Genomic DNA, 15,225 nt, shown 5'->3' with positions numbered 1-15,225 from the left:
GTTCTTTAAAGTGCGCCTAAATGTAAGTACATGAGCACTTTTGCTTTCTGCCGCTATCGGATTGCGGCCGCCGCCGGAAGTCAACCCCGTAACCGCGTTTTCAACAACAGAACGCCGCGTAGCCAAGAGAACGCCACCGCAGTGGGTGTTGGCTGTTTATGATTACCTGCAGGTGACTTGCTATCACACGTTAACATGAGCATTCGAATGTGCGATGGGCTTGCAGTCGTATACTTGGTTGAACGAAAGCGTCAATTGCGGAGCGTTCGTAATGTACTCATGATGCCATCTGATTCTACACTGCTTTGATTAAAAGAGCCTGGCATATGAGGGAGGCGCGTGGCCATGAAAGTCCGTACTTTTCTCTGAACGCCCGCAAAAGCTTTTTTTTCTTTTTTTTAAGAGAGTAGCTTACAGTTTTATAGCGTAAAAGGCTATCTACTATTTCCAGTACACTTTGAAAATTAATCTAAAAGTACTTAATTATTTGTGCATTTTACGCACTTCTTACTTCTTTAGCTAACTGAATACATGTGAGAAAAGGGGCTACCTAACAGCCTCCTATGCAGAGACACGATTAAAGGCCAACGCTGTTCGTAGATGGACGAAAACAATGACAGCGAGAGCATCCCTCCTGCGCGCAGAGTGAAAAGTGCTGAATAAGTTTACACTGCATGTTTGCACATGCATGACAGCAAAAACGAGTAATCGCGAAGGAACGCAGATAGACGTACGTGAAACAGAACACTCCCTCCCCCCCACACCCCACCCCACCCCTCCCCCGCCTTTGTTATCTCTAGCGGTAAAATCACATATGTCGACGGCACCAGCATGCTAACCTTGCCGCTGAGCGCTTAGCAAACAGGTACGTTAGTGATGTGTTCGTTAAGGACTTATTGGCAAACACCTGCATGGTTGGCACCTTCTTGATGCTCCGCGGAGAATGGCTAACACAGCACTGCGCCATAGGGGTCAAACCTCGGCCATAAATTACGCAACACGGCAGCCACCCAAGGAAAACACTGGTCGTTTATTGGTACGTGACCTGAATGTCTCGTCTAGGCGCTGTGAACAAAAAAAAAAAAAAAAACAAAAAACAAAAAAAAAACAAAGAGAGAGAGAAGCTTCCAACATGTACTTCTTTTTCGGAATTTGCAGGAAGGAATTTTTGGAACGAAGAATAACGAGTCTATTTTTTGTTGACATCTTTTTTTGTTTTTGTTTTTTTATCCCGTTTCTCCACTCCCTTGTGCTGCATAGTCCTTTTCGTCTTGCCCCGATGTTTCCTTTTCTTCGTGCTGGCTCCAAACGCAAGGAGCAGGCAGCGCGGTGGTTTATTTTAGGAACGCCATGACGATCATATGTTTCATGGCCTGCGTGTGGCTAGACATCCAAGATAAACAGCGCCGACCCGTGTAGCTTCACTTGGCCCGCGCGGCTAAAGACCACCATCTTGGCTGACCAGCGCTCTTGGTCGGCAGAAGAGGTGCTTGAAATACACGCGCACTCGGCATCTCAGCGATCCTGACCAGCGTAGCTCGGCTCTTCCACTGAAGTACTTTCTATCGCTCCCAGGTTAAGTATGACATTGTGCGGCCTGACGAGCACTTTCGCACTGCCTATGAGGTTGATGTTTTGATTTGATTTGATTTGTAACGCCGTCATTAAAAATATAATAAAGAAGCCCCAGTTGCCTGAAGCATCAGACGCATGCGTGGATGCCCCTTACGGGATCTTCGGTTGTTCGTGTCTTCGTGGGCGGTTCCCATGGAAGACGTTTAATGCTTTGCAGGACGTTTTGTCCGCCTATCTTTTGCAGGCAGCCTATTGGTGCTCATTGGCTTGTTAACCGTCGTGGATCCTATAGTTTCCTTAAAGGATACGTGAGACCAAGGCATGCTCTTTTCTTCATTTTAGTTTTAAGGAGAAGTCTGATAGTCCTGTTTCACTGTGCATCCATGAGACAGGGCCACGTCGCAGCAAATGTAGGGCTGAGTGGCTACAATTTCCTCATCTCAGCCTCGCGACTACAGTGCTGTCTTGAACATGTGGTTATGCGTCCCAGTTTTTCGAGTGTGTAGCAAGAACGCCTCATTGCTATTATCCGCGGTGCCTTCCCTCTGTCCTTTCGTTATGTTTTTCACTCTCATTTATTTACTTGCGTCGATCTCATGTGCGAGGGTTCTTTCGAGTGCATCTGCATCCATGCGGAACGAATCATACTGCACATGCCCGGCTCCACTATAATTTGCGAGTTGTTCTTACTCCATATGCAAGGCGCATGAAACTGTTGTTAATTGTTTACAAAGGAGTACTTGAGGGGGCTGCTGTGCTTAATTCTGTTGGCAAAGGGGGCCAGATGAGCAGGATAGACTGTTTTATAATTGCATCCGGCTTTTTAGCCTTGTTTGGCAGCTGACACTCGTAACGACCCCAATCGTTGATTGAAACAAATTGCGCTTTCAAGGCATACATCCCATTGACAACACGTTGAACTATGACGAACCGTACGTGTAGCCGTCAAGTAGCTGCCGTCTGCCGTCTTGTAATTACTGGTGGTTAAGCAACCTTGTCCTCAAAACACACAGTCCCTTACAGTAGTATGTCGTGTCTGTACAGCAAGGTTTAAATGTCATCTACTTGTGGTGTGGTTTGATAATAACCTCCTCTCCTCTCCAGCCGCAGGTCTCAAGCGACTTGCAGTGCGTTATCCTCCTTGTTTTATTAAGTCTGATAGGGAGTTTTCAAAGCTGCAATCCGCAACGCGCCTTTATTACTGGCAGGTATCAGCACCAATTTATGTCGCAGTTCAATACATATTATCTGTGGCGGAGTTTCGCTTCCTGTCGAAGTGTGGCATTCCTTAAAACATGGTTTTCCTTTTTTTTTTCTTTTTGCAGCGAAAGCTGCATATGGCTAGGCGAAATGAAAAACCGTTCGTCCTATCTTTCGCTTAATCTCTCCATTGGCTGCGCCGTCAGTTACGTCGTTCTCTACGGCGCACCCAAGCGCGCGCGCCATTGGCAGCGCCGTTAGTGACGTCGTTAGCGAATGCGTTCCCGCCATTGCCACGTTGACGCTGCTCTGCCCGCAACGCCGTCTCCTCGGCTCACCGTTGTCGCATGCGTTCGATATCTCGAGTTAGCTCGGCGTCGTGGTTAGCAGCATCCGCCCGCTATTGGCGCTTGCGTTCCACTACAAACATAAACATGTAACCAATAACTGAGAAACACTTCAATACAGCGTCGGGATTAACCCACTGGTAAACACCGGGGCCGCACGTTTCAGCTTCGCTGGTTAACCATCTGTACGGAGTGCTTGGGCGGTGTTTTTTTTTTTTTTTTCATCTTCTTTTGTTTTCCCCGCTGAAGCTTGCAAACAAAACAGGTCGGATGTCTCTTTTTGCTTGAAAAATAATAAAAAAGGAGGTCCCGGAAGGGATAGAGTGGTAGCGGGGATTGACCGAGTTGCAAGACCGTATTCACGAATGCAAGCTTCACGAATTTCTTTTTGTAACAGTCTCGTGTAGCACATGGCGTTTTAGTTTGACGTGCCAAAAGATAACTCGCAACGTAGAAGAGGTGCGCGTGTCGCCTAACCTCGCAAGAGGGCCAGTAACCAGGTTTATAAAAAGAGGCCCTCCCATAGGGCTTCTCAGCGGCATGCACGGGTGACTGCTGCTGCCGGAGGGGGCGGTTTATTTTGAGCGAACACGGCGTCTTTCTCATACGTGCATTGCCACGTCCTCATCAAGGCACACCGCTTCGCGGCCTAGATATACTCTGATAAGACTTGTCCGCTCTCGCACTCGTCTCCTAATGGTGCCTATCGGCGCGCAGCGCCCCTCTAATGCGTCTCAATCTGCCGGCCTTTGTCGAGGCGCTTGAGCGCAAACCCGGTCGCCAGCGGTTGTGCAGCTGGTAAAGCGCCGTAGGCGAATGCCAACTTGCAGTAGCACCATCATAACGCTGAGCGTGGCTCCGTAAGAAGATAGTATGACAGAGGGAGATGGTCTGTTGATGCCTGTTCAAGCGTTTTTTCTAGAGGTGGTCGTCTATATTGCCGCGACACTAATACAATGAGATACGTGGCGCATGAAAAGTGCAAGTCAGCTTCATACCTGTTAAATGAAAATTAAATTTTGGGGTTTCACATGCCAAAACCATGATCTATTATTACAAGGCACGCCGTATTGGGGGGCTCCGGAATAATTTTGACCAGCGGGTGTTAGTTAACGTTCATCTAAATATAAGTACACGAGCATTTTTGCATTTCGTCCCCATCGAAATGAGGCCGCCGCGGCCGGGATCAAACCCGCGACCGCGAGTTCAGCAGCGCAACGCCGTAGCCACTAAGCTATACCGCGGTGGGTCAGCAACCTCTAACGTGATGCTTAGCGATGTAATAGCGAGTTCGAGCACGTCCCCGCTTTGTTTTGCCGCGAGTGGCGCCGGGGGAGCGCAGACTCCCTCCCTGGAGTCCCCAAAACGTCGTCGATGCCTCATTTGCTTCTTCAAGTCGGGTAATGCGTAGAGGAAGTCCTGAATTTCTCAACACGCACTAAATTATTTCCCGCTTCGTTGAAGAGATGAAACCGCATTGTATGTGACGCGTAATATTATCCATCTCAGAGAGCGACCGTGGTGGCAGTAAAGAAAACAGAGAATTTACAGAAGAGACTTAGCTGCGCCAAATATGCCGCACGGTACTTCGACCTAAAACGCTGATTCGACATTTCGCGCCCCCAGAGAAAAAACGCCCATGCGTCCAGGCCTGTCACATCGGTGTGCCTGCCCTGAGCAATTAACATCGCTCCATCCCTCACTATGTACGTTACAGTCACAGATATAGGCAGGCTATCGAGACTCGGTGGCTACGGCATTCTTCTGCTTGCGATATCCACCACCCCATCGAAAACTAAAGACGGAGGATGCCGCTGCCTGGCATAGGCTACAGACAGGCACTTACACGAACCTACAGATATTACATCGCATTCGCCCTACAGTCTATAGGGACGAATGCCCGTGGTGCGGGGCCACACCAACCCTATACCGCATTACGTGGGAGTGCACGCTACACAACATAGAACACCACGACACGAACACGAGGGGGCAATGGGAGTCACTGCTGTCCAGCTCGGCCCTCGACGACCAGCTCAAGCTGATCCAGAGAGCGAAGAAGATGGCAAGAGCCAGCGGAGCCCTGGACTAGGGGGCCCCGACCATTATCGATGCCCTTTCGGGGGCATCGCAAGACTTTGATTATTCTTCCAATGAAGTTTGTCTATGCTATCCTAGCACGAGCTTATGTGTTCGATTCCAAGCTGCGACGAACGCCTTCCAATGGGGTAGGATGGGAAAATGCTCCTGTACCGAACATTGGGTGCACGTTAAATTAGAACCCGGGTGGTCAACTGGACAGTCACCGGGAGCCCTCCTCTATAAGGCGTGTCTCATAGATGTTTCGGACGGTAAACCACGTCAATTAATCAGCAGCAGGCCTCGTAGCAACAGGAAAAGCAAGTACGACCTATAATTTAAATCTTACTCCCAAAATGTGAACACTGTCGGGTGTCAGAAAGGCTTGCACGCGTGGTTAGCATTTGTCCTGCATGCGAAAAAGTACACAAAATATTGTTCACAAGAGGAAAAAAAAAAAACTACTCACGGAAGCTGTGGATGGCCACAGAAACCTATAAAGCCCGGTGCGTATATGTACACAGCGAAACACGTGTGAGCCCTTCGCAGGGGTCATGGTCACCACGTGCACAAACAATCGCCTTGTTTGTTGAGCGCGGCCCGGACACGGAAAGGGTCAATTATACCGTCTAGCATAAATTAGCGAGGCGCCACCACGTTCCCGCAGCGGGTGCCAGACTGCCTTCGGGCTCTCTTCGCACGTTGCAAAGTCACTAGCCTCTATATATGCCTGGCCAGCCGCAGGGAGGACCGCATCGAGCATCGCATCGCTCCGGCGCGCACCTTGTAATTATTCCCAACACGTGCGGATAGTGGTATTGCGTGCTCCGAGGCGATAAAGCCCAATTACTAGGAGCCTATTCGTCACCGCAGAGAGGACTTTTTTTCTTACATGACTGATTAAGGTAGTTTCTGGCGAATGCAATCATCCATTGGCTGATTCAGGGTAGGATAACATTTTCAAATTTTCAACCGGTAATTACACGCGCCGTGGAGTTCTTCGTTTATGTCCTGACATTATGCAAGCAAGAATTGCAGCTGGTGGTGTGGTAGGCTTACATCGCGGTCATGGCGTTACATTTTGACGTGGTTGCGATTGATCCGCGCATATGTCTCAACACTAGCGAGCATGCCGAGTCTTCTGCAAGGATTAAACATCAAGTGGTGACGTTGCTCCCTAATTTGGAAACAACATCAAAGCCATGCTGACAGACGCTCACGCTTTCTTCATGGAGACCACTACAAAATGCTCCACAACATGTCACTGCCTAGTTTCGCTACTGTAAAGCCAGTTATACGACTCCGCTCACTTCGCTGAATTATATCACGCCACACGTACTATCCGCGTCAAATGGAACGCGAACAGTGGCGCGCGTGGCAAAAGCATAACTGAATGCATACAGGGAGTGCCGTCGCCAAGTCATCACCTGAGGCAGGCGCGCACATCCGGTTTGACCTCACTGGGCGAGGATGCTCGCTAATTTTGCTTCTGTTTTTTTTTTTTTTTCATTTTATTGCTTTCAAATCAAAGAAAAATCAAAGAAAACAGAAGCAGTACTATCGCAGTATAAGGCAAGCATTCGAGCACCTTGCGGTCATGCCGTATGTGCGCACCTGTCGCTGGTGGCCATAATTAATTATGGTAGTTTCTTTCATTAATTACTAGAGCGAACTCTGGAGCTGCAATCGTTCAGCCACCACGGGAATCGTGCGTACTACATGGATTTGTCGTATCTTCGTAGTTGTATAGATGCAGACGTTCTCGTGACTTTGTTTACTACGCTTTTTGTGCCTTCATGGTCCAAAATTTCAGAGCAACCTATACTTTTTCTAAGAGCAGAAGACATTGTGAACCCGCACAGTCGCTACTAATTGCAGCGGTTCAGCGATTCAACGGACAAGCCAGCCCGTTGACACGCGCCAAGGAGTGTCAACGGGCTGGTTTGCCCGCGAGAAATTCATAAATGCGTTCTATGCCGCTTGTCGATGCATGCATCCGTGGCGTAATGGTTTCAGTACCGCTTGCAGCTCACATAGACACTAGCGCTAGATTTCCCTCTAGTAATTATTGTACGAAACTGTATGTCTTGTGATGACTGACCGACGGCGCGCACTGTATACATTCGGTTATGCTTCGGCCACGCGCGCCAGTGTTCGCGTTTTATCCCGCCGCGGTAGCTATATAGTGGGCGTTGCGGTGCTTAGTTCGATGCCGTGGGTTTCATCCCGGCCGCAGCGGCCGCATTTTGTTGGGGACGAAAACAAAAACGCTCCTGTCTTTAGATTTAGGTGCACCTTAAAGAACCCCAGGTGGTCAAAATTAATCCGGAGTCACGCCACCATGGCGTGCCTAATAATCATACCAGGGTTTGGGCCCCTTAAACTCTAGAATTTAATGATTTTGTGTTCACGTTTCATTTGACTTTGATAGTACAGTACAGCGTCGGTTTTATGAGTAATTGCACGCATTGGTACATGCATAGTCTGCAGATTCAAACAACTGTTGTGTGATTCTCTATTCGTATTTTCGCTGCTTTCAAGGCAAAATTGCAGTGCGCCTGCACAACCCTTATTCTTTGCCCTATAGATTCATTAGAAGTGTGGTCGAACTTAGCATGTTGTGCCAGAAAAGTGTAAGCAACGTTTCAAGCTGCCTTGTGTGCGTATGCTAATGGTATTCAATGGGGCGTCGCCGCGTCAGCCGCGAGGTATAAGGTCGCGAGGCGTGTGAGTAGGCACGACGTTGATATATACTAGATCCGGCCGGTTTATAAATGTATACGACCCAACAGGAACGGGCGTTTTCTGGAGTGTGGATTACTTGGCTCGTAAAGGACACTGAACTGATGCTTGCACCGTCGCTAACCGTGTTCCTTTCCTTTTGGCTGACCTCCGCGACGCTGGCTAGAATCTCTAACAAAGAACCGTGAACTATGGCATTTGGGTGGGGCACGAAAAACGAAATTTTTTTTTACCTTCACAATACGACCGATTGCAGCTACGCGGCCAGTATTATAACACCGTCCGTTTCAATAGCATGCTGTCAAGACAGAAAGACCGAACGTTGCGGGAAGTTCTCGTTTTTCTCGGTACTCTCGCAATACCCTTAATAGCGCAACGAGCTGGCTTGGCGCCGTGACGATGCGGGAAGGGTCTCCCCTGAGAAAGAGGTGGCGCAAAGTGCGCGTGCGTTGCGCGGGGCGATGATCGCCTCGCGCTTGCGCGTGGGCCGCCCCGTTGCTCGCAGAAGAATAAGCGCGCATCCTTTTTTGCGCAAGCCGCTGCAGACGGGGCACCGCTGGGCACGCGCACTGTTCAAACAACGGCTCGCGGGTAATCCGACGCGCCGTCGGAAATGGACTGCCTCAAAAGCGGTTGTCTACAAGGCGGGAAGGGGCGTGAGTCAGTCCACCGGCAAACACGAAAGCCACTGCTCTCCACAGCACGTCCACCGAGTTTGCGCTAACAAACAATGCCCTCTATTTCCGGTTGCAACAATCCTCTCCCGGTATAAGGCAAAAAAAGAAGAAAAAGAAAGGACACTACGGGAGATCCAACGCACTTGTTGGAATCTGCGTTAAACGAAGCTTTCTTAATCGGTTCAACTAAGTGCTATGCAAAGGGACACATGACGTGTGCAATTGCATTTTATTTGCAACTTATTCAAGTGTTTACACCGTTTCCTGAAATACAAGCACACGTTCACATGGCGTCATGGTATGCGACGTGGATGCGGCGATAACTGGCAGGCGAATGCGACCATTTGCGAGTGGTGAAGGAAGCAGTGTGAGAAGAGGTGTATGTACGGAACAGTATGAAACATAGCGATGCATATTAAGCACTTGAACACCTCTGACGAACACGTTATCAATGAATCAACCCCACCATACGGCCCACGCGACCGCGGAAAACTCTCGCTGAGTCTATATCCAGCGAGAATGTCCTTTGTAAATGTATTTTGTCCTATGAATCTTTTTCGTGTATTTTTTCTCTCCGCATAATTGCTGTGTGGGAGACCCCCCGCTACGTCTGCTCGGTCAGACACCAGCGCCAAACCCGAGGACGAGGCAAAGAAGCTACGTACACATGCTACATCTGAGCGGCTGTATAATGCGACAGCATTATCAAGATCACCCGGATTGCACTGACTCCAGTTACAAACTACATTCAAACCGCTGAGTAGGCACACATCGTTCACATTGTGTAAGGATCGGCCCACCAGGTCACCACCTCGATTGCAGTCTCCGGAATCGACCCAGTTCCACGATCGACCATCTCCAGGATCGGCCCATTTTGCTCGGCATGAAACCGACCCATGGTGGTCTAAGCAAAGAAATCTTCGCTTTAAAAGATGACAACGTGATTGAACTCACGCAGAAGAGAATCTGATACATTTTTCTACGAAAACCATGATCGAGATAACGCAACAGTTCGATTCCGATTATTTTCCTTTGCGCGCTTCGCCAAGGGTCCGAGCGGTGGTCCACCTAAAATATCACTAGGATCGGCCGTTCGCGAGTGGGGAATGATATGAAAGATAGATAATCAAGCAAAACGAATCACTACGCAATACCCCGTCTCATTATTTCGCGCGCGATTTCGTATAGTGCTGCTTTAGTACATGATCATCGAGTGTTATATTTCATGTGGGCTGAGTTCCATGGCTAGCTCTTTTTCTGCCTGCTGCTTCTTTCTTTCTTTCTTTCTTTCTTTCTTTCTTTCTTTCTTTCTTTCTTTCTTTCTTTCTTTCTTTCTTTCTTTCTTTCTTTCTTTCTTTCTTTCTTTCTTTCTTTCTATCACTCCGTGTTTCCGTCCGTCTGTCTGTCGATCTGTATTCATTTAAAAAGACGAAGTATGAGATCTGGTATACGTGAAGAGGTGTTGTTTTATCATACTCATCGAAGGTCGTTCATTCATATATAGAAACGATCAGAACTCGGCGTCAACAGTGGTACAATTCCTTGAACCTATCTTTACGTCTTATTGTACGTGTATTGTTCCGCGCGGACACTGTCTGTTTCGAACAGCAAAACAACTCAGCTTATTAGCACGTGCTTAATTAGCATCGTAATTAGCAGTGTGGTATCAGTGCGAATAGTACTTCGGCCGTTCTATCGCTGACCCTGTGTGATCAAATAAATAATACTGCTCGAATTGCGTTCAGGCACCGGAACATTTGTGCCCGTTGCCGTTTGAGACGCATCCGACCATACGTGGGCGCCTCCAGTCGTTATTTCGCCGTCAAAAGCAAACATGACAAAGGTCACATCGAGGAACACCGTCTTATAGGCGGAAATAGCATGTAGACATAGCAGAACCGTACGTGAGTAAACAACAACGCAAAGCCGTGGCGGTCTGGGCAGTGTGGGCGAAACGCTGTTTCCGACTATATGTACGCGTCGTTCGGGAAACCCACCGAGAATCACACGAGGCTCTTTTCGCTCCAGCAACCAATTCTGAAGCAGCGAGGCAGGGGAGGAGTGAAGTGTACTCGAGTACGGGAGTCACAAATTAAATAGACTACCTCTGCTTGGCGCGCCAGACACGTTCTAGACTCATTGCGTAACAGTTACATGCACACAGTCTCGCAATCGCGCGCTGCGAGTGCAGTGTATGATAACGTTCGTGCGTCGTTCGCGACACAACGGCATCTTCTGGCATACTGAGTACGCAGCCCAGGGTGCCTGCGACAATCTTCATTCAATGATCCAGTCCTCGTTTGACGGGGCCTACCACCCTCGTTTTCACTTAGCGCCGAGAACCAAGACGCGTGGGCCGGTGGAAAATTGCGCGTCGTCATTCCAAAAAAGTGCGTAGGCTCAGATCAACGCAAATCGAATGTTAAGCAGTGGCTGAAATGACGACGTGAGCAGTTACAAAGCAAAATAGAAAATAAGCTGAATGAAGACGAAAAACACAGGAGAAGACTACACGTGAGCTGAGGTTACTCGGTCGTGTGTCGTTTGGGAGGCGCAGCGCGGTTACGATACGCTCTAAAAACAGCAGAGTGCTGGGAACTTCTTTCATAATTCATTTTCGATAGTCCTGGTACTCCACGATCGAGTGCATTTACTGCGCTAGTGTCCAACCAGAGGGAACGCACTCCATCTTGGAGCGCACGAACTCTCGAAAAGAGAGTTAATTATGGGACACAGTTTCCCTGGCATGAATACGTTGCTTTGCTAGCACACCCGTTGTTCACGGCACTATGCTGCGTGCCGTGTGAGCCGTGAGTACACGCGGGGAATGCCTCGCTCATTTGGTAGCAGTTAATGACATTCCATGACTCGCATTGCACCACAGCAATGTTGCTTCGAGTGCTGAACACGTCAGTTTACCAAGAAGCTAGACTTGCATGTGACACGTACTGAGGATGCCATCTTGCTAGACTAAGTCAGTGTGCAAACAATTATAATTTTTAGCCGCATAAAGTGCCCATATCGTTGTTAGGTTTCAGTAATGCGCTTTTTACAGTCGATAGCATTCCTGACGATGACAGCTTTCATATCCACGAGTGAACGTGGAGTTATTGTAGGAATAAATTGTGAAAAAAAGAAAGAGAAGCATTTTGTAGCATAAATGACACCGGAAGAAAAAAAAAGGAAAGCACAAACATTCACTGTATACCACTTGCATTAGAATGTATGGATACCAAGCTGCGTCCCGGAAAAGATGACGGTTGGCAATGCTTACTTAATTTGCGCCGTTAGCCTGAGCAAAGACGACTTGTAATTGCGTTCAATATTTTACGCTGTCAAAGCGCGGTGGCCGTGCCTCCTATTACAGATGTACGTGTATAGGGAAGTACCTCCCGCTGACGGCTGCAGGGGAAAGCGTCCAATGCTTCAAGAGGGGGCCTTGCTCGCACCTTCGCAATGATTCAAAGAACACAAGGTTTTTTTTTTTTCTTTCATTTTTTTTTCTCCAAATCTTTCTTTGAAATGTGCCCTATGAAATGTGTCCTATATGCTCACTTTGTTGTGATCACGCAGATGGAGAACCAGACCTTTTCCAGCGCCGTTATTATACGTGAGCCAATAGTCCCTGTGCTCCTATGGTTGTTTGGCGCGCGACGAACGACCGCCCGCAGCGTCGTCAGAAGTCCCGGCCAACGCGACTAATGGGTCGCCTTGGGCGCCCCTCGCTGGTCAGGCAAAGTGTGCGCCCGTGGGCCGAACAGCCGGGCGTGCCGTGGGCGGCCGCAGTGCGGCGCGACGCCTTCGCTGGGCCGGACGCGCAGCTTGGATGCAGCGCGGCTGCTCGCGCTGCGGCCGCACCTCGCGGGCAGCGCACAGCATCGCCAGTTTGGCGAACCGTAATGTCTCCCAGTTCGTTTCTGGACGTGGCTGGAGCATTCGCCCCCGTGAAGAAAAAAATGCGGTCATTTGTCTATATTCAGCCGCGACCGGGGCTTCTTTGCCGTCCTTGTTCGAACGAGCTCGTGGCGGATTGCAGGAGATGACTCGCACAAACGCGAACGCATCGTGCCGTCTTCACAACGTCGACGAAGTCCCCTTCAACAGTAACGAGCTCGTCATGATCGGGTGTGCGCAACGATGCGTCCCAACTGTATGTGTCTGCGCAGTATACACGGCATGATTGAGACCACACGAAGTGGTTGGGAAAGCGTCGGATTACGCGGTGGCAGTAACTAATTGCGCTGCCTGACGCTGACAGACGAGTCGCAGACGGACGCGCTCAGGGGGCACGCCGGATAGCTCACGAACCGGAACGAAACGAAACAAAGCAAAACAAGCGCTAATGACGACTGCAGTGAACGTCTACTGCCATCGCACAAGAACGGCAGTGTCTCGCTCTTCTCGTCGGCTGTCTCTCGTTGTCGCTTTGCTTGCAGTAGCTCGCGAGGACGCTGTCTGAGCTCACAGACAGCACGCCAGCGAGCGTGCCGTATAGTTCGAGGAAAATGAGCAGATTGGTCTCCGCGATTAGTTCCACAACACGAACGGGCGCCCGACGCCGCGGGTGGCACGGTGCCACAGCATTCCGCGGCTCCGCGTCGCCATGCGTTGCTGCGGTGGCGGGTTGCGGAGGCGGTTGCCCCGCGTCGTCGTGTTCGTGTGTTGGAAACATCATGTAACAGGATAACCAGGAACACGAATTCCTCGAACCATCTCAAGTGCCTACGTGTCTCGTTTCCCATGCAACTCATTCTGTCTGAATTAAGCGGACAATTGTGCGGACTGTGCGCGAACATATATACTTCGCGCTTTCCCGTAGATGACGTCTGAAGTTCAGTGGCGCAAGGCAGCTAGAAGAATCGCCCGTCACTGTCGGGAAACGTCTTCGAGACGAGCAAAGCGATACGTGGTGTTGCTACACGCGCTCTTTATCCTCAGGGTGCGTTCTGTTCTGCCAGCTATTTTTTTTTTTTTCTTCGTGTCATTAACATTTTTTTTTTTTTCAAACAGAGAAAAGGTCGTCAGTTATAGCTGTTTCTCCTTCCGTCAGTATCACTGAGGAGCAGGAGGAAAAAAAATTGAATCCTGCTTGCCCGCTCGTTGCCTTGATTTAAAGTAGTAGCTTTAAAGAGTAGCTTTACTCGTATAAGTACTTGTAGAACTCGAAGCCGCAGAACTTCACAGAGCAATGAAATTGAACAACGCAAATGCGGCTTTATCCACATTGTTCCATACTGTTCTGGATGAAATGGCTTAAAATAATTTAACTTAACGAAAGGGAGAGCGTTCAGTCGTGTGCAAGTCGGTGAGTGCTTCATGAAGGTTTGTGTAGTTGTGCCTACAGGGCGAGATTAACGACAGGGCTGGGTTAAGTATCAGGGGGTGCGGGTTTAAAGAAAACTACGGGGACACCCACGTCTTGACAAATGGCGCGCCCCTTACCCAGCTCTCACTAGTTGGGGTCCGTAACCTCCGGCCTTTTAATCTAGTGCTGCTATACGATCACGCACTGATTCCGCTACACTCACTTTCTCTTGTTTTATTTTGCCTTATCAAATGTTTCTCTAGGTAAAGAAAACAAAAATTGGTTATCCGCGAAAAAAGAAGAGAGAGAGCGGTTTTCATACCAGCCCCCACAACTACTTACCATGCTACAACAGCTATAACCCACTGTTAAAAATAACTTTGAACTTCCATTTAAACACGAAACGTCCACTTAATTCGCAACTTGTGTCGCTGAGCGCAACGTATAGTCGCTGAACGCCTACAGTAGAAAGATAAACAATAAATGCACTTATTGAAACAGGATAGGAAGCCCCTCAATTGCGTTACCTATCTTTTGGTGATACTACTTTCTTTAAGGTGAATATGTCCAGCATGTTGTGTGTTGGGCATCCTGTTATTCGAACTTGGATAACATTTTTGTGTAATAAGACAGGGACAAAACATGACAGGGACTTTTGTCCCTGTCTGCTTGCGCAAATATGTTATCCATGTCTTGCCAGCATGAAGAGGGAATATTTTAATAGTACTGAAACTGTAGGAACACACAACACAACAGCAGCAGGAGGTTGGACTGTTGTTTTTCATCACGATTTGTGCCGCACTTTACCTGTTGCTTGAAATACTTCGAGTAATGACGTGATTTTGTGAATGTGCTTATAATCTGGAACGTGAACACGAATTTATGGCTCATAATACTAACGAGCGATATTCATATTTCAGATCACTCACAAGTCATCGCGTAATTTTGTCAGCAAAAATGACTCAGTGGAGCGAAAAATTCTTGTACCAGACATGGATTGAACGCATCACTTTTTCTGACAACCGAACGCTCCTAAATGTCTTCTTTTAGGTCTATGGCCAACAGAGAGAGAGAGAGACAGTATTCTGTGTGTCAGGTCATGAAATCTAGTGTGTTTTGTTTTTTAATCTTTTTAAGAGAAAGTGAACTGGATATATGACAGTAATAATTTGTTTCCATATTTTTTTTTTTATCCATGTCGCATCTGCTTTTATTTAGTTATCATCTTTCTCTCCTTCTCTTCCTCCTTACCCCAACGCTCAGTAGCTGGCTAGAACACAGTAGACCAGGCCGACCTCTCAGC

At 48.5% G+C, this 15,225-nt stretch overlaps 1 protein-coding gene across 1 annotated transcript in view; it reads right to left on the bottom strand.

The window, feature by feature from the left end:
* Positions 1-15,225, bottom strand: part of LOC119465745 (uncharacterized) — an 80,061-nt gene that overhangs the window by 62,747 nt on the left and 2,089 nt on the right. The window lies entirely within an intron of this gene.

Source organism: Dermacentor silvarum, chromosome 1 (assembly GCF_013339745.2).
Source record: "Dermacentor silvarum isolate Dsil-2018 chromosome 1, BIME_Dsil_1.4, whole genome shotgun sequence".
Classification (NCBI taxonomy): domain Eukaryota; kingdom Metazoa; phylum Arthropoda; class Arachnida; order Ixodida; family Ixodidae; genus Dermacentor; species Dermacentor silvarum.
The sequence above is the reverse complement of the archived record's forward strand: the minus strand, read 5'-3'. Positions and strand labels throughout refer to the sequence as shown.